Source organism: Leptinotarsa decemlineata, unplaced genomic scaffold (assembly GCF_025532065.1).
Source record: "Leptinotarsa decemlineata unplaced genomic scaffold, Ldec_3_MD MMD2_tig00000010_RagTag_RagTag, whole genome shotgun sequence".
NCBI lineage: Eukaryota > Metazoa > Arthropoda > Insecta > Coleoptera > Chrysomelidae > Leptinotarsa > Leptinotarsa decemlineata.
Window position 1 is genome coordinate 7263661 of NW_027412538.1, and position 8075 is coordinate 7271735.

The 8075-nt window shown below is 33.8% G+C and overlaps 1 protein-coding gene across 7 annotated transcripts in view; it reads right to left on the reverse strand.

Moving 5' to 3' along the window:
- enc (R3H domain containing protein encore) overlaps window positions 1-2989 on the reverse strand; it is a 97921-nt gene extending 94932 nt beyond the window's left edge. For 5 of the 7 annotated variants that reach the window (XR_012464576.1, XR_012464578.1, XR_012464577.1 and 2 more), the window contains exon 1: window positions 2657-2989. The gene's annotated coding sequence lies outside the window, so the exon portion shown is untranslated. The remainder of the gene's footprint in view (window positions 1-2656) is intronic. The other 2 variants (XR_012464580.1, XR_012464579.1) reach the window with 1 other exon arrangement.
- Between the last annotated feature and the right edge of the window lie 5086 nt (window positions 2990-8075).

Consider the following 8075-nt stretch of genomic DNA (forward strand, 5'->3'; position numbering starts at 1 on the left):
CGCGATGGCCATTTAATCGATCCTCGCCTCCCTATCCACCGACTGGGAAATGTTGTATCGAGGTATTGCCGGAGATTAACTTGGTAATGTGGTGGTGCTCTATCCTGCTGAAACCATATAATAAGCACTGGAACTTGAGGGTTTCCTGAGGGATTTGCTAATTTTGGAATGACATCATTTTGAAGAAGTGCCAAATAATTATCGCCATTCAAGTTGCCCTCAATGAAAAAGGGACCAATGATACGGTTTCCTACAATCCTTGCCCAAACATTAACCTTTTGAGAGTAGTTATTGCGTGTGTTCTTCTCTCATCCAGTGAGGATTTTCCGTTGACCAGTAGCGGTGATGAGTACACTCATCAAAAAATATAACGTCTTCTGATTGGATGATATTGTTATCCAACAAGTCCATCATTTGCTCACAAAAATAAGTTCTTCTATCAAAATCGTCTTCCATGAGCTCCTGAGTAGGTATAATTTTACAGGGATGCATTTTATTTTCTTTTAATATGTTTACTATAGTATGGCTACCATTGAATGTAGTGGATGCCTGTCTACTCGATGTATGAGTGTTTTCCTCAAACTCAAGCATCACATCTAATTTGAGTTCATCACTCATTGCATTAGCAGCTGTTTTTTTATCTGCCCCACATGACTAACCTCGCGAAACTGCTTCTCTAGTTTGCTTATTGTTCCTTGAGATATGGGCGGAAAATCAGGAAATTTCTAATGAAACAGGCGAGCTATTTCCTGTTGTGTTTGGGTTTTATCTCCGTAACCAATCATTTGTAAAACTGTTATTTTATGCATTTCCGTTAATATAACCATTTGTCAGACTTGAAGTTAACGAACTTTAAACTTAGATTAAAATACTGGCAGCTAATGTAACATACAAAACAAGTTGACAAGGCGTTTTTAACTAACGTTGCCACGGACATTATTTACAGTTTTTTAAAGGACACTATCTAAAAAGAACATTGCTATGGTTTTTGCTTACTTTCTTATTATCGATACCTCAACATGAAATAAGTTTTGAGTGTATTTTACCGAATTTCGGTAACCACATGATTTCAATTTATTTTATCTAAATTGTTGCAAAAAACTTGAAAGCGATAGTATTTTTGAATAGAGAATGAAGAGACCTTTCAAACGATATATCACAAGTCTATACTTCCCATTTAAAAAATTGGGGGTTGTACCTGTCATTCGACGGGGGTGGAAGGTAGAGGTAGTATTTTTCCGTTGAAGTATGTCAAATTATAATTTAAAGTTAACGTAATTCGCGATTTTCTTAAAATATGTACCGTAACCGAAATAATGAATTCATTCCATTTGGCTTTTGCACACTGTATATACATACATTCATATATCCATCCTCATAAACTTTCACATTTATATTAGTATACAGAAGATGTGAAGAGAATAAAAAATGTATTCATCAAATATATGTGATGAAATCGCTTGATACTTGATGATAATCCATAACGCAGGTTTCCAAGACAGTTTTACAAAAACGCAACACGTGTTTCGCTATATAATACACGCCCGAAGAAGCTATTCATTGAAAGAATTGACCAACTTTGATTTGATTAATTCATGGAGAACAAATAGAGCAAAGGAATACAATAGGATGTTCAAAGGTTCAAATAATCAACAGAACTTTTTCGAAGGAATATGACACATACATTGAATAGTACTTGCCAATTACAATAAAGGATATATATTATTATAAATATAGGATATTTCATACATATTCACTTTCAAAAAATCTTTTTTTATTCTCTGATGTATATGGACAAGTACAATTCCTTCTTTATTCTTACTTTCTCATGACTCCAAAGTCACATTCAAATTTACCAGCAATTGGACACGAAACACATTCACAATAATTTATATGCTCATGGCACTGCATAAAACTTTAGGTTATACATTATCTGTTAAGTTATACTTTTAATGCATTGATAAAGGAACCCTTTCTTCAGCCTACAACTAAGTAGTACAAAATATAACTTAAATTTATTGCTGAAGTATAAAATAATAGAAAATTAATAATTACCTAAATTGAAAGAGGGATAATTTTAGGAGAGATTAATTGTTGGGAATACAAGTTTTTGGCTTTCTACTTCTCCATCTTTATACAAAAAAAAGTAGGAATCTTCCAAAGAAATATCTGAAACATCGGATGTTCACCAGTGAGGATGACAGTGTTCCACGTAAGTGAAATTCTACCTCTTTCATTTACTACATTGTGGTGCACTCCTGTGAATATCTGATTCAATTCCATAACGAACGCTTGAAATACAAACTGAATAGAGAAAAGTGTTTTTTGTATAATTCAGTGTTCATATAAAAGTATTTGTTTCTAAAGTATTTTTCTTTCGTGTAATTCAATGTTTACATGAAAGTAGCAGTTTCGAGAGGGCTTTTCTTCCAGTTTGTGTCTGAAAGTTTTTGCATGATCTACACATCTTTCTATAGAGTTATTTTTTTGAAATTGATTGATTCCTTCCTTACTTTGGAACTTTTTTTTGTATAAAGATGGAGAAGTAGAGAGCCAAAACCTATCTTTCCCAAAATTAATAATTATCAAAATACAATCAGAAGGATTTACCCAAATGGAATATATAACTTAACCTAAAATTATTGATTGTTCTTACCTGAAATGCGACTGCATTTCCATTTCAATACTCGTCCATCAAATATTCATTAAAACAAATCAACATTGATGAATGTTGGAGTCTGCTGATGTTCACAAATAATTATGGGGCCGATATATTTATATTTCTTGGGAAATTTTGGAAAATCAATGAATATTACTTCTAAATATGAAATAATATTCCGCAAAATTATTCTATCGAGGTTACGTAAAAAAAATCCGAAGTTAGCCAATAATTCACACATTCAAGAAGAACAATTTTTCAGTCACAGCAGCACCAAAAATCCCAAAATCTACTAAAAAATTGGTAAAACTTAGGTAATTTTTTTTTATCCCTCTGTCATGTCATGTCAAATGTCCAAATAACATTGTAAATTGCCTAATACAGAGCCCTGACATCTCTTAGTTTATTGAAAAAGCAAGAAAAAGCTTACTATAACTTTCATTGGGTAGAATTCGTCTTCAACGTACGTTTCATAGATGTCACCAACGTTCACCTTCTTCAATTTTTTACTGGGGGTTGTTCCCAAATTTTGCTAAGCAAATGACTTTCTTGATTGTATAATAATTTGGTAAAATGCCGAAAAGTAAATTCAAAATTTCCAGGGAACTCTCAAATCGTCCCAATTACAGTATAATCTCAATTTTGTACTGTAAGTAACCTTGTATTTAATTATTATTTCTTTCCCAATATCGAATTGTAGCCCTGATGAAGAACTATAACAAAACGTTGGAATAACAAACAAGAGTTTCCTCAAACAGCCCAAAACTGATATACTGTTACAATTGATTCTTACCTATTTCAACTAGTCAGTCGTGATTACCCTCCTAATCTCTTTGATTAGTAAATATAGTTTGAAAAACTGAAAAACACGCTTTTAAAGAACATCGAACTGAAAAGTAATTTTTTTTTAATAAGCTCAAAACAATAACGAACGAAAAATACTAGTATTATTGTGAAAAAAGCGATGGGTGCTTGGTATTCAAAAAATATGGCACAAAAGCGCCTACGCTTTTTTCTCAATAATAGGTACTAGTATTTTTCGTTCGTTATTGTTTTCAGCTTATTATAAAAAAATTTGTTAACTTTACAGTTCGATGTTCTTTAAAAGCGTGTTTTTTAATTTTTTAAACTATATTTATTTTATCTAAACTTTGGGATCAATCCGTATTATGTTCAGAAAATTGATATTTTCCGATTCCGGAGAGGGAGCATGAAAATCAGTTACCAAACCCAAGGCAGCAGACGCGCAAAAGAGGGTTACAAATAAGGCAGAAGACGTGTTAATGAAATAAAATACTTTTTTCAAATGAAATACATGTAAAGTGAGTTCGAATTATATCAAGGGGGTTACGTAGAGCGCCATCTGCGCGCGAATAGATCAAGCAATAATGTTGATATATCAAGGAGGTTACGTACAGCGCCATCTGCCCACGAATAGATCAAGCAATTCTGTCAAAAACAGATCCCGAGCTTTAGAGTTACAAACAAACATACATACATACATATATACAGGTGCGGCTAATAAAAGCGTGTTGATTAAAAACGATCCCCATTGTCACAGTCTAAAGTCAATAATCTGCCAAAGTGCAGAAATATTACGTTATTAGGGTCAGTGAAATAACTTCCCTTTCAAAGCTAGCAAGTTTCAAAGCTTGCTCAACGAGCAAGAAATGTTCGTAAATCATTCGAGAATAATGACCATTTCTCATGAGTAGCATATGTATATACTTTTTCTATGACCTAAACAGAAATGGTCGGTCGGTAGCCAAGCGGTTCGGCGTGGGTGCTTTGTTCACTCACTCGAATTGACTGCCGTGTTGGTCGGTGGTTCAAGCCCTAGTCTGAACGATCGATCTTCACTTGCTACCATCCAACCCGTGTTAGGAATAACACGTTAAAAGGTAAGACCTCGTTAATCCTTAGCTCGCACAAGTTTCGACTTCTGAGGGTTGTCGTTCGTAAGGGTGCGACAGCTGGTTAACGGAAAAACAGATTTTAAACAGAACAGATTTTTTTAAACAGGAATATTTCAATTTAAGATTTGTTTGTGAATGATATCCCGAATCAGAGTAGTACCATTTTCAAAACAAGAAGTAACCTAAATAAAGCATTCAAGTATATTTTTCATGTTTCTTATTTTATTCAATATCAAATAGTTTGAAAATTGAGTGAGAAAAATTTCAAAATTGATCTGAGCCCGGAATTAAACGAAGGACCTTCGACACTCAAGCCAGCGTTCCAACAACTAGATTTTATTTTCAATTCATATCGTGAAATGAATAATGTGTTTAAAATTATCCATTTGAAATGTACTAATTGACGCATTTTGCCAACATTTGGAAATCGTGAAGTTATAAAATGAAATTATTTAATGTTCAATGCGAATACTTTTTATTGTTTGGAACGAATAATCTTCCCGGAAAATATAATCGATTCAAACTCAAGTTTTAGTTAAATATTACTGGAGTTTTTCCCAACACCAAACCTTTATTTCAACACCTCGATACGTGTTTCGATCACCAAGTGATCATCTTCAAGAGGAAAATCAAACTTAACTTTGATCTTCCTCTTGAAGATGATAACTTGGTGATCGAAACACGTGCCGAGGTGTTAAAATAAAGGTTTGGTGCTGGGAAAAACTCCAGTAATATTCATGACTACAATCAAAGGTTCCAAACAGTGCATCACAAGTCAAGTTTTAGTTATAGTTATTTGGATCCAGTATTTGTAACTTTTCTGATGCAAAATACGTGGTCTTCGTTTGTTTGAAGGTGGTTGACAATGTTTCATGGCGAATTTAATAATTCAGACTTCAAAGTGATTTGAAATCCCTGAAAGAATCAATAAATATAAAATGAAACACTTGAAATGTTGACGGTGGCATATGGTGATTGTACTCTGAGTCCGTTTCACAGAAGGTCGAGAAGATGTGAATGACGACGCTCGCCCTGGATGCTCCTGCTCATCAACAACCGATGAAAATGTTGAGAAAGTGAAAAAAATTGTCATGAAGAATAGTCGAGTCACTTTTAGAGTAGTTACTGAGAATGTCGGCATATCGGATAGCTCATGCCATGCAATTTTTTCGGAAATTTTGGGCACGAAGCTGAATTTTTACCAATACCATCGCATGAGCATTGCTCAGGAATTGTTGAATGACGTCAACGGCGATACAGATTTGCTTGAAAGGGTCATTACTGGTGACGAATCATGATAATATGGTTATGACATCGAAAGCAAAGTCCAATCGTCCCATTGGAAGAGCCCAGGAGAGTGAAGACCAAAAAAACACGTCACATTCGATCAAATGACAATGTTTTGCATCAGGAGTTTTTGCTACAGAGTCGTATGGTCGATAAGGAGTATTCTCTTGAAGTTATACGCCTGCATACTCTCACAGACAGCGGCGATGAACGGCCGACCTTGCGTTTCGCCGACGTACGGGTGTTGGTCGATCGTTCGCTGAACCAGTGGACTCAAATTCATTCACCCAATTGCGAATAGTCCTCTTGGTAAGACAATGGGGAATGTTCCTCAATTTGGGTTATAACAGCAAATGCAAGTTTGAACAAAATAAAATTGAGTTTAGTTCATGAGTTTTTCAAATTCACTTCGAAAAGTATTCAAATTGATGTTTCAAATGTTGGATTTTGATTTTTAGAGGGATTTGTTTCTAATTCACATATTGGCAACAGCGCCTATATCAAGTTGAAATAATTTATGCGTACCTAGATATTTTACTTCAAAAAAGGAAAATTATCTGTATAAATTAATGAATTAAGGCAAAATATAAATTATAGTTCAATACCACCTCCACAAGCCACATAAACAACAGTTGTTTTGTTATTTATTCATATAGAGGAAGATAGGCTAGGTGCACAAAATGTCATATGTCACAGAATGTCTCGGAACATAAGTAAACAGAACAGCACGCCTCTGAAATATGTCATCTTTGTTTGTCTCATATAGGTAACAGATTCATTGTCCTGTATTAGCTATAAACGATGTTGCCAAATGATGAAATAGAAACGAATCCCTTTAAATGTTGAATGCATTATTTCATTCCTCTTTTTGAAGTATTTAAATAATACTTTAAAGAAAAAGGTTGAAATGATAAGTTTAAAATGCGTTGTTTTAGCTCGTTTATGAAAACTACTTGATTTTCGTCAGGAGGAACATTCCCCATTATGGCGACCGTAAAATGGGCGAAGCGCGCGGTATGTTGCCCGAACATGAATGATATTCAACGAAAGTCACTGGTGGAACCTCGAGACCATTGAAAGTGAGTGAGAATGAACATCGAGATTACATAAAAAATAGACAATTGACAGGATCTAAATTGTCAGAACACATTTTAAAATCAGACGGTGAACATCGAGTGGAATGAAACAAGACAAGAATGATTACCAATGTCCCTCACTTTAAGAGACGTAAGCTGAAAGAATCAGCGTATATTCTCATATCTGGAGGGAATTTTATTTCGAACAGCTCCTTAGAAATAGACCGTACTTTGGCTACCCATCTTGAAGAAAAATTTGAATACTGGCGAAATGGCAACAGACTGATATCGGAGAGCACCTTGTATTACATCGACTGTTTCAGTTGTCAATCAACAACATTGACATAATTTCATATTTCAAAATTCTTTTGACATCTGTCGAAGAAGTAAAGAAATAAATAATCAAAAAGGAATAATTGCCAATATCTTAGAATTTTTTTGTCCATTTCTGAAGACGGAGGCAGATTTTGGCCTACGAAACGTTGAAATAAGTATTGTATTATTTCTTAGCAATTTTTTTTAATGGCAAAATTCTTAAATACGACAAGTTACTGATAAATAGAAGATTTTTCTTTGTGAAAAATACTTTGATTTTACGCAGTAACTTATCGGGGTAAACTGAAAAGTTTGCCCTTCTACACTTGTATAAAGTTCTCCATTATAATTTTTATATTTTTCAGATTGTGGAAGGTAACAAATACCCAAAAAACGTCGATAAGAAAATGAATGATATATTCGTCCATGGTGATTTGGCAAAACAGACAAAATAAATGACAACTAATTTGACAGATGTAGCCGTTATCAATTGCCAAAATTCGAAAGTCCCTGTTGAAAGACCCTATATAATTATTTTCAATAGGAACAATTTGGGAAATCTTTTTACTATGTGAATATTTTAAAAATGTTATTTTTCATTATCGAATATTGGGCAAGCAGTTTTCAAATATCATAACAGATTTATTAACTGTGTTTTCGTTATAGATAGATAGTTTTGGTTGATTAAATTACCGTTTTGGTATTACTTTTGACTTTTTGGGAACCAGAAATACAAGAACACGAAATATTGTCTGAAAGTAAGGAAATAGCCTGTGAAAATTGCCATAGAAAGTATGTTGGTCAAACTGAGCAATCTCTAAT